This window comes from Schistocerca gregaria, chromosome 1 (genome assembly GCF_023897955.1).
Source record: "Schistocerca gregaria isolate iqSchGreg1 chromosome 1, iqSchGreg1.2, whole genome shotgun sequence".
Lineage (NCBI taxonomy): Eukaryota > Metazoa > Arthropoda > Insecta > Orthoptera > Acrididae > Schistocerca > Schistocerca gregaria.
Window position 1 is genome coordinate 1,155,300,493 of NC_064920.1, and position 20,282 is coordinate 1,155,320,774.

Here is a 20,282-nt window from a genome sequence, read left to right on the forward strand (position 1 = left end):
GGCCTTCTTGGTTCCTGGTCTGCTTACTCATTTCCCATCATTGCCACCTTCCCCAATACATAGTAGAAAGGGACATGTCCCCTTCTGTTGATCGATGAGAAGGGGGTGACCGATATATTTTGCGTCATTTTCCCGCTATAACTATTTGTTGCAGTGCCAGTAGGGCACAAAGGAAATCGTAACACATGAGACAGATTTTCCACTGACTTTAGAACTGCATGAAACTGTAAGGTGAATGCTGAAGACACTTTTGGGGCACATGACTGAACAACTAAGGGAGTGCCCCTTCTTTGAACCATAATCGTACACAGATTCAGAAACATGCTAGCTAACTTAACTGCTATAAAACAGACATATAATATCGAGCACATTTTCTTTTAAAATTTGTCATGTCAAAATTCTTGGAATCTTTATTAGAAATGGTGGAGATCTGCTCCAACTTTGGTCTCTACCTTCAAAGTCAGTCACATTCGTCTCTCAAAGGCAGTCCTTCGCGTGGATCCAATAGGTAGTAGTCTGCGCGAATATATACACTGAAGAGCCAAAGAAACTAGTACTTGGGGCACGCAGAAGTGCCGCATTAAGACGTGGCATGGACTCTACTTATATCTTAAGCAATGCTGGATCGAATTGACACTTTGAATCGTACAGGGCTATCCATAAATCAAAAGAGTACGAGGGGGTGGAGATCTCTTCTGAACAGCACGTTACAATGCACTCCAGATTTGCTCAATAATGTTCATGTCTGGCGAGCTTGGTGGCCAGTGGAGTGTTCAAACTCAAGAGTGTTCATGGAGCCATTTTGTCGGAATGCACAATGGACATGAATGGATGCAGTGATCAGACAGGATGCTTACTTGCGTGTCACCTGCCAGAGGCGTATCTGGACGTTTCAGGGATCCCATATCGCTCCAACTGCACACGTCCCACAGCTTTACAGAGCCTCCAATAGCTTAAAGAGTATTCTACTGACATGCAAGGTCCTTGGATTCATGAGATCGTCTCCATACCCGTACACGTCCATCCACTCGATACAATCTGAAACGACCAGGGAGCAAGTTTCCAGTTATCAACAGTCCAATATCGATGTTGACGGGCCCAGGTGAGACGTAAAGCTTTGTATCATGCAGTCATCAAGGATACACGAGGGGCCCTTCGGCTCCGAAAGCCGCCCATATCGAGGACGTTTCGTTGAATAGTTCGCATGCTGAGACTTCTTGATGGCCCAGCATTGAAATCTGCAGTAATTTGTGTAACGGTTGCACTTCTGTCACGTTGAACAATTATCTTCAATCTTTTTGGTCCAGTTCTTGCAGGATCTTTTCCTGGCCGCAGCGATGTCGGAGATGTGATGTTTTACCGGACTGCAAATATCCATGGAACACTCGCGAAATGACCGTACGGAAAAATCCCCACTTTATGCTGTGTCCCATCGTTCGTGCGTCGACTATAACACCACGTTCAAACTCACATCTTGATAACCTGCCATTGTAGCAGCAGTAACCGATCTAACAACTGCCCCATACACTTGTTGTCTTATGAAGGCGTTGCCGACCGCAGCACCGTATTGTGCCTGTTTACATATCTCTGTATTTGAATACGCATGCCTGTACCAGTCTCTTTGGTGCTTATATATATATATATAGGGTGAGTCAGCTAACATTACCGCTGGATATATTTCGTAAACCACATCAAATACTGACGAATCGATTCCACAGACCGAACGTGAGGAGAGAGGCTAGTGTAATTGGTTAATACAAACTATACAAAAATGCACGGAAGTATGTTTTTTAACACAAACCTACGTTTTTTTAAAATGGAACCCCATTAGTTTTGTTAGCACACCTGAACATATAAACAAATACGTAATCAGTGCCGTTTGTTGCATTGTAAAATGTTAATTACATCCGGAGATATTGTAACCTAAAGTTGACGCTTGGGCACCACTCCTCCGCTGTTCGATCGTGTGCATCGGAGAGCTCCAAAGGGAACGGTGATGGACCTTAGGTACAGAAGAGACTGGAACAGCACATTACGTCCACATGCTAACACCTTTTTATTTGTCTTTTTCACAGACGCACATGTACATTACCATGGGGGGTGAGGTACACGTACACACGTGGTTTCCGGTTTCAGTTCCGGAATGGAATAGAGTGTGTCCCGACATATCAGGCCAATAGATGTTCACTGTGGTGGCCATCATTTGCTGCACACAGTTGCAATCTCTGACGTAATGAATGTCGTACACGCCGCGGCACATCTGGTGTAATGTCGCCGCAGGCTGCCACGATACGTTGTTTCATATCCTCTGGGGTTGTAGGCACATCACGGTACACATTCTCCTTTAACGTACCCCACAGAAAGAAGTCCAGAGGTGTAAGATCAGGAGAACGGGCTGGCCTATTTATGCGTCCTCCACGTCCTATGAAACGCCCGTCGCACATCCTCTCAAGGGTCAGCGTAGTGTTAATTGCGGAATGTGCAGGTGCACCATCATGCTGATACCACACACGCCGACGCGTTTCTAGTGGGACATTTTCGAGCAACATTTGCAGATCATTCTGTAGAAATGCGATGCATGTTGCAGCTGTTTGGGCCCCTGCAATGAAGTGAGGACCAATGAGGTGGTCGCCAATGATTCCGCACCATACATTTACAGTCCACGGTCGCTGTCACTCTACCTGTCTGAGCCAGCGAGGATTGTCCACGGACCAGTAATGCATGTTCCGTAGATTCACTGCCCCGTGGTTTGTGAAACCCGCTTCATCGGTAAACAGGTAGAACTGCAACGCATTCTCTGTTAATGCCCATTGACAGAATTGCACTCAATGATTAAAGTCATCACCATGTAATTGCTGATGTAGCGACACATGAAACGGGTGAAAGCGGTGACGATGCAGTAAGCACATGACACTACTTGGACTCAGTCCACCGGCTCTCGCAATGTCCCGTGTACTCATGTGTGGGTTCATGGCAACAGCAGCTAACACACCAACTGCACCCGCTTCTCCTGTGACGGGCCTGTTACGGACCCGTTTGCGTGCTACGACCATACCTGTTGCATACAGTTGGCGGTAGATGTTTTGCAATGTGCGGCACGTTGGATGCTCTCTGTCCGGGTACCATTCTGCATACACCCTGCAGGCTTCAGCTGCATTTCGTCGACACTTGTCATAGATGAGTACCATCGCCGCCTTTTCAGAGTTCGAATACACCATGGTGACAGTTCCTACTACACTACACTATCACAGACGTCTGGTTACACGGTGTACTACAGTTGGTCTGCGTGCGGAGACGAATGTAGAATAATAATAGCAGCAAGCGCTACATGTGGACACTGCGACGTCGGAGGTTTCAAGCGTCAACCTTAGGTTACAATATCTCCGGATGTAATTAACATTTTACAATGCAACAAACGGCACTGATTACGTATTTGTTTATATGTTCAGATGTGCTAACAAAACTAACGTGGTTCCATTTAAAAAACTTAGGTTTGTGTTAAAAAACATACTTCCGTGCATTTTTGTATGGTTTGTATTAAACAATTACACTAGCCCCTCTCCTCACGTGCGGTCTGTGGAATCGGTTCGTCAGTATTTGATGTGGTTTACGAAATATATCCAGCGCTAACGTTAGGTGACTCACCCTATATATACAGGGTGTTACAAAAAGGTACGGCCAAACTTTCAGGAGACATTCCTCACGCACAAATAAAGTTCAAATGGTTCAAATGGCTCTGAGCACTATGGGACTCAATTGCTGTGGTCATTAGTCCCCTAGAACTTAGAACTACTTAAACCTAACTAACCTAAGGACATCACACACATCCATGCCCAAGGCAGGATTCGAACCTGCGACCGTAGCAGTCGCACGGTTCCGGACTGCGCGCCTAGAACCGCGAGACCACCGCGGCCGGCCGCAAATAAAGAAAAGATGTTATGTGGACATGTGTCCGGAATCGCTTAATTTCCATGTTAGCGCTCATTTTATTACTTACAAGTTATGAGCTCTAACATGGAAAGTAAGCATTTCCGTACACATGTCCACATAACATATTTTCTTTCTTTGTGTGTGATGAATGTTTCCTCAAAGTTTAGCCGTACCTTTTTGTAACACCCTGTATATGGTCTGGCATCCGCCGGTGTACCTGCGTATGTCATTGCGTTACAAGTTATGGACAGTAACAACTCACTCATTAGGGCATATCTGTCTATTTCCAGAGTATATTATCGCGTTGCTGTGTTTCTCATATCCGTTTACTGCCTACGCTCCTCAGTACCATGTAGACGGTAAATTTGTTGTTGATATCTGCAAGGCCTAAGGATAATGAGATGGTCATATTTCTGGCTTTTGCACATAACGTGTACATCGAGCTCCCGTCGTACCAGCACCTGCCTTGCTTCTCACACATTTCGGTTTCCTTTAAGTTCACAGAAGTTTCTTACGTAATTCCCGAAAGCTGCCACTAAGTGACGTGAAGGGTCCTTCCACTCCATTCATTGAACTCTTCCCTTCAGTGTCCACGTCCGTAGCGTAGCGGTAGCGTTTCAGTCTACCACGCAAGAGGCCATAGTCCGATACCCTGCAGGAGACTGGGTGTTGTGTGTCCTTCATCATCATTTAATTCTCATTGACCCGTGAATCACCGAAGTGGCGTCAACTAAAGAGGACTTGCAATACGGCGGCCGAACTCCCCCGTATGGGGCCTCCCGGCAAACAATAAAATTCGAGCATTTCATTTTTTTCCCCCTTCAGTCTCTAATCCCTATTTGCTTATGACATACGACGTAAATCACGTTCGGTGTAACATTAATGATGCTATCATACATCTCTTTAAAAAATATAACAAGTGGAAATTGTAAAGATAGTGGACTGAGAAGTGCTTAAATTAAGCACGTCATAACATTGCATTGAGTTATTGTATTACCATATGCCTAACATTTAACAGTGTGTAAGATGTGACGACACTTTCTAATACGACTTCATTTGGCTTCCCAATGTTGACAAAATATTCTGCAAAAGTTTTCACACAGTCCGTTTCATTACTGATGGCATCAAGCTATAACTTTGAGAGCGTACGACAAATATGACAGACTATGGTATATTAAAACAGGATGATGATTAGTATCTATGTTCTTAATCTGTGTAAAGTGAATTACAAGGTCCGAATTCAGAAGAAGAAAATTCAGAGCACGCGCAAACCTACCGCCTGTACAGTAGTGAACGGGTGTACGGTGTTATAATGTGCACAGATGCAAACGCTGATCCAAATGCGAATTAGGATTTCGTCGCTCGACAAGTGGTAGATGAAGATGAAGGTGGAGTTAAAGGCACCTTTGCGATGAGTGAAGGGCTGAAAACGCTGGGTTGACTTCATACAATAAGACAAATTTGTGTACTCACACACACACACACATACACACACACACCTCACACCAACAGACACGCAAGTGAGTCAGAAACAGAGAAAGACCAGAAGCTGTGGGGGCCAAGAGGAAGCGAACCATTGTCAGACGCATCGCTGGATACCGCCGCTCGTCAGTAGAGACATCTGGCGCTGTCGGCCGAACACAGATTCCCTCAGCAGATATATGGCGAGCTTATTTGATTTATGAGCCCGTCTGTCTGCCCCCGCCGCAGATCCCAGCCGATATATTCCTGCCATTCAGCCGGAAGAAAAGCACAGATGAAAATTCTTTCCGTCAGCGTCACGCAGCGAAGAAGTTTATACAGCCCGATGCTTCCCTTTTCACTGGAGAGCACAACTCCATAACAAGGGCAATATCAATCATTTCCTTGTTGCACGACGACTGTTTTCTGTCTGTTGATTTAGGAGACTATACAAGTTACGGCGCAGAAACCAAAATAGCCTTCGGAGGGCATGTAACGCACTACATATGTTCTGTGAATGTCTCTTTACTGGCTCACTTCTGAGGAGAAACACAGCTTTCATGTTTGCACGTCGGGTCGCAATAGGCGGTACTTATTTTTCACAGTTATCTGCTGGAACAGTTGATCTTGGGGAACATTTCATACGTCCAGCGTTCTACTACGAATACTGGTATTTTTTTCACATGTTTATCGTTATTCTGTAAACATTTCGTCGTTATCCTAAGCACATTGATAAACACGAGTGATTAGATGATCAAGAGAAATACACATTACTATGCGCTGTTTTCCCCAACTTTATATGGAACAGGGGGCTATGGGTTATCTTTATTCCCTGAATTTTACGATTACATAAAACAAGGTACAAAGGAAGTCATATTCACAACACAGTTTAAGTGAGTACCTTATGAAGCACCACTGCTCAGTTTTGAGGTTTTACTCAGTACAGTTTGTCGAGGCGGTGGTGTCCACCCGGAAAAAAAACAAACTGTGCACAAATGCATCTTATAAAAGTAGGTACGACCATAGATTCGTGATCTCCTAGGAAGCAGAACTAAAGACATCGTTTATTGAGCGTAGATATAATTCAAAATAATGTTGTAGCTCACATTTATTAAATATCGTGCAGCATCACCTTCTGAAAATGGCGGTATCACCTCGTGGCATTAACTTCACGAGCCACCAAATACATTTTGTAGTAATCCTCATTTATAATCGGTTTTAAAACAAATGAAAAAGAAAACCCCAAGGGAGATAGGTAGAAGCTAGGTCAAGGGCATTTGCAAGGTGGTTTAGGAAGAGTGGCACATAATTTGTGATGTGATTGTACATGTGGAAATAAAGCGATAAAGTCCTATGGACATGTGTCCGATTTTCGATAATTATGGAACTGGAGCGGGTTGAAGTCTACACATATCCATGAATGATTATGCAGACAGCCGGCCGGAGTGGCCGTGCGGTTCTAGACGCAACAGTCTGGAGCCGAGCGACCGCTGCGGTCGCAGGTTCGAATCCTGCCTCGCGCTTGGATATGTGTGATGTCCTTAGGTTAGTTACGTTTAATTAGTTCTAAGTTATAGGCGACTGATGACCTCAGAAGTTAAGTCGCATAGTGCTCAGAGCCATTTGAACAATTTTGATTATGCAGACAGGTGCGAATGTTAGTTACAGAAATGCTGTGTGGGTGCTGTGGTGGACAGAATAATGTTGGAACACGTGGCTGATCCATCCTACAAGAAGTGTTCAAAACGTTCCCAACCCAATTCAGTGCACCTGTCAACATTTTGGAGAGTGTGTTGAGTTGCACGCGGAACATCGAATGTCATCTCGGCGGTGTTTAGTGCAGGCAACAGCATCGGTGATATGAGCGACAGGTTTTTCACGTATACCCACCTTCATAGCGTATACACCCCCTTTAGCCAGCCCCAGAAACGGAAGTCTAATGAGGATAGATCGGGTGATCTGGGGTCCACACACAGCCAATCCATCCCTGAGGGAATCTGTTACTCAGATACTGGAATACTTGTCTGGTTCAGTGAATCTGTAATCCATCATGTATCAGCTACATTTGCCCTCTTTGCTCTGATGTCACGTCCTCCGATAGTGGTGGTAAGTCTTCTCTCAGGAAATGTATATACGCTGCGGTTGCTTTATGATTTGGCAGGAACTTGCTGCTATCACCACGTCATCAATCATGCCACACTAGAAGTTCACTGAGAACCTGACTACGAATAGTGCTTCCTTAGTGTCGTATGATTCTTTAGTGTCGTATGAGTCTTGCTGCCGGCCACGGTGGTCTCGCGGTTCTAGGCGCGCAGTCCGGAACCGTGCAACTGCTACGGTCGCAGGTTCGAATCCTGCCTCGGGCATGGATGTGTGTGATGTCCTTAGGTTAGATAGGTTTAAGTAGTTCTAAGTTCTAGGGGACTGATGACCACAGCAGTTGAGTCCCATAGTGCTCAGAGCCATGAGTCTTCCATCACCCATGTATGAGAATTGCGGGTATTCACTGCGTTTTAAGGTAGCCTCATTTGTAAATAAATTCACTGTATGACGTCTCTGTGCACAGCCAACCACTCACAAAGATATTGTCTCCTTGCTGAGTCACCTGGATGAAAATGTTGCGCGGGCTGCACATACACTAATGGCCGTTAAAATTTCTATAGCACGAAGATGACGTGCTACAGACGCGGAAACTTAACCGACAGACAGAAGATGCTATGTTATGCAAATGATTATCTTCTCAAATAATTCACACAAGGTTGGTGCCAGTGGCGACACCTACAACGTGCCGACTTGAGGAAATCTTGTAGCCGATTTCTCATACACAAACAGCAGTTGACCGGCGTTGCCTGGCGAAACGTTGTTGTGATGCCTCATGTAAGGAGGAAAAATGCGTACCATCACGTTTTCGACTTTGGTAAGGTAGAATTGTAGCCTATCGCGATTGCGGCTTATCGTATCTCGACATTGCTGCTCGCGTTGGACGAGATCCAATGACCGTCAGCAAATATGGAATCGGTGGGTTCAGAGGGAGATCACAGGCATTTCATCTGCATGCCTGTGACGGATCGTGGAGCCACATCTAGATCCCTGACTCAAAAGATGGGGACGTTTGCAAGACAACAACCATCTGCGCGAACAGTTCGACGACGTTTGCAGCAGCATGGACTATCAGCTCGGAGACCGTGGCTGCGGTTACCCTTGATGCTGCATCACAGACAGGAGCTCCTGCGATGGTGTACTCGACGACGAATGCAAAACGTCATTTTTTCGGATGAATCCAGTTTCTGTTTACAGCATTATGATGGTCGAGTCCATGTTTGGCGACAACGTGGTGAACGCACATTGGAAGCGCGTATTCGTCATCGCCATACTGGCGTGTCACCCGGCGTGATGGTATGGGGTGCCATTGGTTACACGTCTCGGTCACCTCTTGTTCGCATTGACCGCACTCTGAACAGTGGACGTTATATTTCAGATGTGTTACGACCCGTGGGTCTACCCTTTATTCGATCCCTGCGAAACCCTACATTTGAGCAAGATAATGCACGACTGCATGTAGCAGGTCCTGTATGGGCCTTTCTGGATACAGAAAATGTTCTACTGCTGCCCTCGCCAGCACATTCTCCAGATCTCTCACCAATTGAAAACGTCTGGTCAATGGTGGCCGAGCAACTGGCACGTCACAATACGATAGTCATTACTTTTGATAAATTGTGGCATATCGTTGAAGCTGAAGGGGCAGCTGTACCTGTACACATCATCCAAGGTCTATTTGACTCAATGCCTAGGCGTATCAAGGCCGTTATTACGGCCAGAGGTGGTTGTTGTGGTTACTAATTTCTCATGATCTATGCAGCCAAATTGCGTGAAAATGCAATCACATGTCAGTTCTAGTATAATATATTTGTCCCATGAATACCCGTTTATCATCTGCATTTCTTCTTGCTGTAGCAATTTTAATGGCCAGTAGTGTACAATGGGTACAAGCCCTCAGAATGTGACGTAAGCCACACTCAGTTTCGTGGAATATCGAGTTGCATCGAGCTGACGGCTAATGAGCTGTGTACTGGCAGGCAAACTCCGTTGTATCATTGCAATAACGTCGTCCTCTTCCTCAATTGACAGTACAGTCTAATGTTCTGATGTTACGTATACACTGCCTAGTGCTTGAGACAAACATGGGAAATGAGGGAAACGTCTCTGGTATACTGTCACAGCCGCAAGGGCATTGCTGTTACAGTATCTGTACAGAAACACAAACAAGATGTCTGGGTGTGCTGCACGGGTGAACGTATGCGGCATGTTGGTACTCACAGACGCAAGGGACGTCCTCAATTAAGAAACACAATGACGACACGCACACATGGCCCCACGACTGCTCATGGACCCAACACACACTTACTTGCACACTGAATATACTTGCAACGTCATAGTGCTGTCGCCTGCTGGAGAACCGCAGACTTCTTGGAGGATAGATCAGTCATCTGTCTCACCATTATTCCGTCCACCACAGCACGTACACAGCATTTCGGTAAGTAACATTCACACTTGTCTTCATACCTGTCCATGGGCGTGTGTAGTCTTCAGCTCGCTCCAGTTCCGTAACGATCGACGATCTAACACACGTTGATGGGGTTTTTCGGTTTCTTAGGGAGTATATCCTATAAAATAAGCAACCTATTTAAAACACAAACATTACAATAAGCTTCCACACAAACAACAAACACCAGCAGTTAGCAGTTCACAATTTAAAAAATAACAATACTCCTCCCCCCCCCCCCAAACAAAAAATCTGCCATATACAAACTCAGTTGCCAAAGTTTCCCCTCTTACTATAAAAGACAAACTGTAAGAAGCATTGAGACATGGTTCAAAGAGGATATAGATACATTTTCCATGCACACAATTACCAACAGTCATGAAATAAAGAGCATTGAAGACCATGTACAAGTATTGCACCATGCTGAGAAAGGTAACCTTATGAATCTGCTTGAGGAGATTGAAATATATGTACATAAAAGTAAATCACCACATACTCTCCTCAATGAACAGACCGAGTTAGCCAATGCAGCCTTTCTTCAAAATTTCATTCATCTGCTTTCCAGTTTAAAGTATAAACAAAAAAGTTCGCTTCTGTAGTATTTATATTTGCACATCCATCCCAACACATTTACTGTGCTTTCAAGTTATGCCATAATATGCCCATAGTTGTAACATTTATTTATGTCGCAATTATCGTTTACTTTTGTTTCAATGTATACCATAATATTTACATAATATCACTGCAGTAACACTTCATAACTGACTGTTTTATTTGTTTATCTTAATTTCAGTCAGTTCTCTTTCAATGTAAATAGTAAGTAATACAAGATTAGCAATTTGTAAATATCTACTGTCACTTGCATGTACATAATGAAGTATCTCTGAGAGTGGAAGTCTTTGGCATTGTTATTGTTGTAATATCGCCATCTTTGTATGCATACCTCCATGTGAAGAAACGTCTAAGTGTGTGAGTGGTGCGTTACATTATGTGCATATATATATATATATATATATATATATATATATATATATATATATATACAAAAAGTGCGTTATACAGTTTTTGATGTTGCAAGATGATAAAAAATCTCCACTGGTACATAATGGCGCGGGTTCTTCATTATTAAATATCCGAAACATACTCCATTTAATAATAATAATTTGTTTGCATCACTTAAAATCGTCGTGAGGTATAATTACGATTAAAAAGACTGTATCTCACATCTTGTTTTGGTTGTAGGGCATCACCACCCCGAGGAAGCTTCGTCAGATGGGGAAACAAAACTCAAAATGTGCTGTAAAACGTGGACTAGCCGTCCGAAGCTGAAGCTATCAGTTCGAAACCGGTAACGGCGCTATTTAAATAATTAAAGAGCATTATAAAAAGTAGCTGGTTGCTGTAATCTCCAGTGTAAGATTCAACCTATATTATGGACTGTTTAATGTGGTGTTGTCAAAATGTTTTCGAAAAAAAGGCCAATGGGCATGGAAAAAACCGAATATGCCAGAGGACCTATAGCAAGAGGGCATAATCAAGGTCTTCGTGAGGAATTGGGGAATTCACGTTACCTTACAGAACAGCGCCAAGGTGGTGTTGTCAAAATGTTTTCGAAAAAAAGGCCAATGGGCATGGAAAAAACCGAATATGCCAGAGGACCTATAGCAAGAGGGCATAATCAAGGTCTTCGTGAGGAATTGGGGAATTCACGTTACCTTACAGAACAGTGCCAAGGTGGTGTTGCGCACGACTTCGTGCACATCGGTAAGGGAGGTGAGCTACAGAGTGGTGTCGGCGTAGAAAAGCTGGAGAAGAGCAGAAATTATCAATGAACAAGTTAACCCAGTAGACAGAAGATATACTTAATATGTATTTCTCCCAAGAGAACGAAGAGTCATTATAGATATTGCAGCAAGAAATGAAGCGCAGCTATTAATGTCAACAAGGATGAGGCTCTCTGAACTAAAGCATGAACATTGTTGTCAGAGCCACAGTTAGGTGGCATAGCGTCACCTAGTGAAGGGGCTCCAAGTGCGAGTGACTTGTGTGGGTGCTGCCGGCTGTCCTACATCGTGGTACGGAGCTGCTGGAAGCATACACTACTGGGTCCACCAGAGCCTGCATGTCCCCTATCGGCGTCTCTCAGAAATCTGCAATTCCGTTGCCAACTTGGACCCCCTTGGGGTGGCATCGATACATGATAGCAGAAGCGGGTGAAAGTTTTCGAGGTGTGGCACAACATCGCAGACATTCACTGACCAGGTCGGCCCCGAATCCGGGAAGCGATAGTATCTATTCTTAAGCTCGCCCGGTTAGCCGTGTAGTCTAACACACTGCTTCCCGAAAGGGAAGGCGTGCAGGTCCCCGGCACTAATCCGCCTGGTGGATTAGTGTCGAGATCCGGTGTGCCGGTCAGCCTGTGGATGGTCTTTATGGCGGTTTTCCATCCGGACTGGTTCCCCTTATTCCGCCTCAGTTACACTACGTCGGCGATTGCTGCGCAAACACTGTCTCGTCGATGTAAGCGTGCACCGTAATTACTCTACCACGCAAACATTGGCGTTACACTTGCCTGGAATGAGACGTTCCGCGGGGGTGGGGGTGGGGGGTTGGGGGGGGTGTATACCACTGGGGGCTGGGGGCCGTACAGCACAATAACCCTGGGTTCGGTGTGGGGCGGCGGTGGGGTGAGTGGACTGCTATAGCCTCTTGTGGGGTTGTGTACCACTGAGGGTTAAGACGGGGACGAAGCCTCTCCGTCGTTTCTAGGTCCTCGGCTCATCACATACGAGTACATACATACATCTACTCTTACAGTGTTAACGAGCAGTGATCAAAGGATAGTTAGCTGGCCGAGAGACAACTGGCTCATACGAGTATGCTTCACATTCTGAAGGAACCCCTGGGCATGAGAAAAATAACACCAAGAGGTGTTCTTCATGATTTGACGGAAATTGGGAAATGGCTCTTCGTAGTCACTAGAACACTATGAATGCGAAAGACGCCCACGTCGGCAGCTACGGGATCAGGGTAGCAGATTGCCTACTGAAGGTCCATGGGCTCGATTCCCAGTTGGGTCAGAGATTTATTTCTGCTCGGACACTGGATGCTTTGTTGTTTTCATATTCGTGTCTCATAACTGACATGAAAGGCGCCTCAAACACACTGTCGTATCCGTCTGTCCACTAATGCATTGGCTGCTTGGGCGAGAAACCAAATCCTCCGTCCGAGCAGGCCCTCTACATCTACTCCTACATGGATACTCTGTAAATCACATTCAAGTGCCTGGAAGAGTGTTTATTTAACCCACATCACAATTCTCTATTATTCCAATCTCGTAGAGCGCGCGGAAAGAATGAACACCTATATCTTTCCGTACGAGCTCAGATTTCCCATATTTTATCGTGGTGACCCATCCTCCCTATGTAGGTCGGTGTCAAAAAAATAGTTTCGCATTCTGAGGAGAAAGTTTGTGATTGGAATTTCGTGAGAAGATTCCGTAGCAATGATAAACGCCTTTCATTTAATGATTTCCATCCCAAATCCTGTAGAATTTCTATCACACTCTCTGCCATATTTCGTGAAAATACAAAACAATCTGCCTTCTTTGAACTTTTTTGATGTACTACGTCAGTCCTCTCTGTACGGACCCCTCACCGCGCAACAGTATTCTAAAAGAGGACGGACAAGCGTAGTGTAGGCACTCTTCTTAGTAGGTCTGTTACATTTTCTAAGTGTCCTGTCAATAAAACGCAGTCTTTGGTTAACCTTCCCCACAATATTTTCCATGTGTTCCTTCCAATTGAGCCGGCCGAAGTGGCCGTGCTATTCTAGGCGCTGCAGTCTGGAACTGCGAGACCGCTACGGTCGCAGGTTCGAATCCTGCCTCGGGCGTGGATGTGTGTGATGTCCTTAGGTTAGTTATGTTTAACTAGTTCTAAGTTCTAGGGAACTAATGACCTCAGAAGTTGAGACCCATAGTGCTCAGAGCCATTTTAGCCTTCCAAATGAAGTTGTTCGTAATTGTAATACCTAGGTATGTAGTTGAATTTATGGCTTTTAGATTAGACTGATTTATCGTGTAACGGAAGTTTAACTAATTCCTTTCGACGCTCATCTGGATGACCTCACTCTTTTCGTCATGTAGGGTCAACTGCCACTTTTCACAGTACTCCGATATTTCTTCTAAATCGTTTTGCAGTTTGTCCTGATCTTCTGATGACTTTATTAGTCGATACACAACAGCGTCATCTGCAAACAACCGAAGATGGCTGTTCAGATTGTCTCCCAAATTGTTTATATAGATAAGGAACAGCAAAGGGCCTATAACACTACCTTGCGGATCGCCAGAAATCACTTCTGTTTTATTCGATGACTTTCCAGTTACTACGAACTGTGACCTCTTTGACAGGAAATCACAAATACAGTCACATAACTGAGACGATATTCCATAAGCACGAAATTTCACTACCAGCCGCTTTTTTGGTACACCGTCATAAGCATTCCGAAAATCCAGAAATACGGTATCGACCTGAAATCCCTTGTCAACAGCACTCGACACTTCATGTGAATAAAGAGCTAGTTGTGTTTCACAGGCACGATATTTGCTAATCCCATGTCGACTGTGTGTCAATAGACCGTTCTCTTCGACGTAATTCAAAATGTTCTAACACAATATATGTTCTAAAACCCTGATACATATCGACGTTAACGATATGTTCCTGTAATTTAGAGGATTACTCCTACTACCTTTCTTAAATATTGGTGTGACCTGTGCAACCTCCCAGTCTTTGGGTAGGGACCTTTCGTCGAGCGAACGGTTGTATATGATTGTTAAGTATGCGGGCGTGTGGCCAGCACATGTCTCTCCCGGCCGTCGTCAGCTTTCGTGACCGGAGCCGCTACTTCCCAATCAAGCAGCTCCTCAGTTTGCCTCACAAGGGCTGACTGCACCCATTTTGCCAACAGCGCTGGACAGATCGGACACGAAGCAAAAGCCAATAAAAAAAAGTACATGTCACATCATTACAATGGATGATACATGTGTCAAATCGTACGATTTCGATAAAGGAATCGTTCAGATGTTTTCTAGAATATTTGACGAACTAACTGACAATCTACCGTGCCACATTTCCATCGTCAGTCAGACGAATGATGTCATCACGACGCTAGGAAGTTCGTCAGAACCACAGAAATTTGAAAGCTACCTTGATTTTCGGGTACGACTCTGATGGTATCATCTTAACTGTTCCCCAATGGAAGAACAGCCAGTGCGCTGTATCACTATTCATTTTTTGAACAGAACCCGCCATCAAGTTGAAAGCGGTGGGCTGCCTAATAAGAATGAGATACTATCATGAATAGTTAAGTAAAGGTTTGATCTATTCGGCTGTCTTGTATCCTACTGATGTTTATGCCTCTGTACTCAACTGAAAACCCCATCCGAGCACATATGATTAATGAAGCAGACACTCTAACATTCTGCGTGGTGTCTGTTGTTCTATATCATGTCTCCCTACCACTTTCGCGCAACGACGCTCTGAGCGTGTTTTTTTTTTTTTTTTTTTTTTTTTTTTTAGTGAATTGACTAGTTTGAACCTGGGACTTGTTGCTGCTAAGGAGACGCCAGACCACACATGACATGTAGAATTCAGAACAGTTCAGTGAGACTAGCGATGATATAACCAAATACTTAATGATCTCAGCGTCAGCTCCACTGTACTCCCTGTAAATGAATCTTAATACTAACTAAATTTAGTGGAAAGGGTTCAAGGCTTTCCTACTTTTAGCTACCTGGTAAAATAACGTCGAAAAAGCAGTTAAGTTTACCATTGGAAATTTTATTCTACTCAAAAAACATTGTTTATAAATTGCACTATTGATAAAAGGAGATGTTTTAATACAGGATGGTAAAAACCAACTGCGTTCAACAAAAATGTGAACGAATATTCCCTGAATGGGTTTCCAAGTTCTACAATGGATCGAAGGATGACCTATGCCATATCACATCTATAATCTAGGTTTAAATTAAGTTTCACAAAAGAGAAAACTATGAAAATAGCCTCCAGTGACCCTCAATTATTTTTAATTACTTATCTAACTTGTCGTAAATTACAGTGGCTGATGTGGCTTCTCAATAACTATATAACAGAAAAATCATCGCGTTTCAGATTTTTACTTCAAGTGGCAAATGTGAACACCATGAGTTTTAATTAACGATCGGCACTAGTATTAAGCAAAAAGGGGGTGTAACAGATGAGACTTCTGCGGTTCTGAGTGAAGCCTTATGCGCTGTTATGCGGCATCGCGTGCGTTCATTACCTTGTCGGTGATCGTCAGGGGGCGGCAGCCAGCACAGCTCCGCTCACCTCGCTGTCTCGGAAGCAACTCTCTCCTCTAACTTCTCCTTACTACAATTTACTGAAGTTGGTTTAAAAAAAACTATCTGGCTGTGTTTTCATCTGACCAATCAGGGTCTCAGTGTTAACCTTAATCTCCGCCAACAAAAATTCTGTCTATCCAATGAAAAACGTTATACTTTTCGTGGTGGGGCAATGTTTTTAAAGTTTGCAACAAAACAGAGACGCGAAAAAGTCCCACGCTAAAACTTGCAGCTGGGGTGGTCTTAGTGGTTAGCTGGCGACGTTGGTGTCCAGTCTATCCCTTATCGTAGGGCCTTCTAGCTTAACACGGTTGTGCTCTCCGCTTCTGTTCTCATTTCTCCCCTCGGAACTGCTTCTGTCTCACAGTGGGAAGGTTTGTTGTTGTTGTCTTCAGTCCTGAGACTGGTTTGATGCAGCTCTCCATGCTACTCTATCCTGTGCAAGCTGCTTCATCTCCCAGTACCTACTGCAACCTACATCCTTCTGAATCTGCTTAGTGTACTCATCTCTTGGTCTCCCTCTACGATTTTTACCCTCCACGCTGCCCTCCAATGCTAAATTTGTGATCCCTTGATGCCTCAAAACATGTCCTACCAACCGATCCCTTCTTCTAGTCAAGTTGTGCCACAAACTTCTCTTCTCCCCAATCCTATTCAATACCTCCTCATTAGTTACGTGATCTATCCACCTTATCTTCAGTATTCTTCTGTAGCACCACATTTCGAAAGCTTCTATTCTCTTCTTGTCCAAACTAGTTATCGTCCATGTTTCACTTCCATACATGGCTACACTCCAAACAAATACTTTCAGAAACGACTTCCTGATACATAAATCTATATTCGATGTTAACAAATTTCTCTTCTTCAGAAACGCTTTCCTTCCCATTGCCAGTCTACATTTTATATCCTCTCTACTTCGACCATCATCAGTTATTTTACTTCCTAAATAGCAAAACTCCTTTACTACTTTAAGTGTCTCATTTCCTAATCTAATTCCCTCAGCATCCCCCGATTTAATTTGACTACATTCCATTATCCTCGTTTTGCTTTTGTTAATGTTCATCTTATATCCTCCTTTCAAGACACTGTCCATTCCGTTCAACTGCTCTTCCAAGTCCTTTGCCGTCTCTGACAGAATTACAATGTCATCGGCGAACCTCAAAGTTTTTACTTCGTCTCCATGAATTTTAATACCTACTCCAAATTTTTCTTTTGTTTCCTTTACTGCTTGCTCAATATACAGATTGAATAACATCGGGGAGAGGCTACAACCCTGTCTCACTCCTTTCCCAACCACTGCTTCCCTTTCATGCCCCTCGACTCTTATTACTGCCATCTGGTTTCTGTACAAATTATAAATAGCCTTTCGCTCCCTGTATTTTACCCCTGCCACCTTTAGAATTTGAAAAAGAGTATTCCAGTCAACATTGTCAAAAGCTTTCTCTAAGTCTACAAATGCTAGAAACGTAGGTTTGCCTTTTCTTAATCTTTCTTCTAAGATAAGTCGTAAGGTCAGTATTGCCTCACGTGTTCCAACATTTCGACGGAATCCAAACTGATCCTCCCCGAGGTCTGCATCTACCAGTTTTTCCATTCGTCTGTAAAGAATTCGCGTTAGTATTTTGCAGCCGTGGCTTATTAAACTGATAGTTCGGTAATTTTCACATCTGTCAGCACCTGCTTTCTTTGGGATTGGAATTATTATATTCTTCTTGAAGTCTGAGAGTATTTCGCCTGTCTCATACATCTTGCTCACCAGCTGGTAGAGTTTTGTCATGACTGGCTCTCCCAAGGCCGTCAGTAGTTCTAATGGAATGTTGTCTACTCCGGGGGCCTTGTTTCGAGTCAGGTCTTTCAGTGCTCTGTCAAACTCTTCACGCAGTATCGTATCTCCCATTTCGTCTTCATCTACATCCTCTTCTATTTCCATAATATTGTCCTCAAGTACATCGCCCTTGTATAAGCCTTCTATATACTCCTTCCACCTTTCTGCCTTCCCTTCTTTGCTTAGAACTGGGCTGCCATCTGAGCTCTTGATATTCATACACGTGGTTCTCTTCTCTCCAAAGGTCTCTTTAATTTTCCTGTAGGCAGTATCTATCTTACCCCTAGTGAGATAAGCTTCTACATCCTTACATTTGTCCTCTAGCCATCCCTGTTTAGCCATTTTGCACTTCCTGTCGATCTCATTTTTGAGACGTTTGTATTCCTTTTTGCCTGCTTCATTTAATGCATTTTTATATTTTCTCCTTTCATCAATTAAATTCAATATTTCTTCTGTTACCCAAGGATTTCTAGCAGCCCTCGTCTTTGTACCTACTTTATCCTCTGCTGCCTTCACTACTACATCCCTCAGAGCTACCCATTCTTCTTCTACTGTATTTCTTTCCCCTATTCCTGTCAATTGTTCCCTTATGCTCTCTCTGAAACTCTGTACAACCTCTGGTTCTTTAAGTTTATCCAGGTCCCATCTCCTTAATTTAGCACATTTTTGCAGTTTCTTCAGTTTTAATCTACAGGTCATAACCAATAGATTGTGGTCAGAGTCCACATCTGCCCCTGGAAATGTCTTACAATTTAAAACCTGGTTCCTAAATCTCTGTCTTACCATTATATAATCTATCTGATACCTTTTAGTATCTCCAGGGTTCTTCCACGTATACAACCTTCTTTCATGATTCTTAAACCAAGTGTTAGCTATGATTAAGTTGTGCTCTGTGCAAAATTCTACTAGGCGGCTTCCTCTTTCATTTCTTAGCCCCAATCCATATTCACCTACTATGTTTCCTTCTCTCCCTTTTCCTACACTCGAATTCCAGTCACCCATTACTATTAAATTTTCGTCTCCCTTCACTATCTGAATAATTTCTTTTATTTCATCATACATTTCTTCAATTTCTTCGTCATCTGCAGAGCTAGTTGGCATATAAACTTGTACTACTGTAGTAGGTGTGGGCTTCGTATCTATGACATGCATTTAGGCATTCTTGTGTTAGTCTGTGATATTCCATTTGCTAACTCGTACTCGTATTACTTTGGTTAATTTAATGTCACGATTTATTCGGAGCTTTGTAACATACTACTGGATTTGCTTATCATGTCAGGGTTTTCATGGAGGGTGTTGGATTTGCCTAACACCTTACATATCACCACCCTTCGAACTTAATTTAGGCAATGATTGAATCGTTGTCTAAGTCAGTCAAAAATTTTCTAATTTATCTAAATTTTGTTGCGTACTGTTTTTGCACGAAGGTGATGGACTTGAGCGAGATGGATGTGGGCAAGTATTTGATGTACAGTTTCGTTCGTCGTTCCTTGTTGGCTTTGCAAGTGTGTGTTGCTGTTGTGGAGGAGGTCCCGTAATGGAATGGAGCTGTGAGTGCAGAATCTCGTGGTTTACTGGCTTTGTATGCGTGAAAGTCATCGTTATGTGTCGCTGAAAGCGGTCGTTTTTCGTTATAATACTTAGCAGACGACTAGTTTACAAAAGGATACGGATTTGGGAAGGTACGTCATCTATTCTTCAGCCATCTTCTTTCTTGGGCTCAATCTTGCGAATCTTCAACTTCTGTTCTTCCTGCTTTTTCTCTGCTTCTTACTTTTCTTGGTTCTTCTTTGGGCAGGATATGGAAATATTTATTGATAACTAGTCGCTTTGAAGTTCTCCTCCTAGTAACAGTTTGATAAATTGTTTGGGCATATCATTTTTACTTTGTGGAAGCTTTCTTCAGTTTCGTGCATCAGCGTGCCCTTTAATAGCAGTAGTGTGACTCTTACACATATTTTTTGCAGTGGTGGCTTGCCCAAGCGGTCTTCTCGTCGAGCCGGTTTTTTTTTTTTTTTTTTTTTTTTTTTTTTTTTTTTTTTTTTTTTTTGCTCGTTCCTCCTCGCTCTGCTGAGTCAGGGCGCTCGGGTGTTTGCTTGGCAGTCCCTCCACCGGTTTTTACAATGGTTCTTACAAAAAGT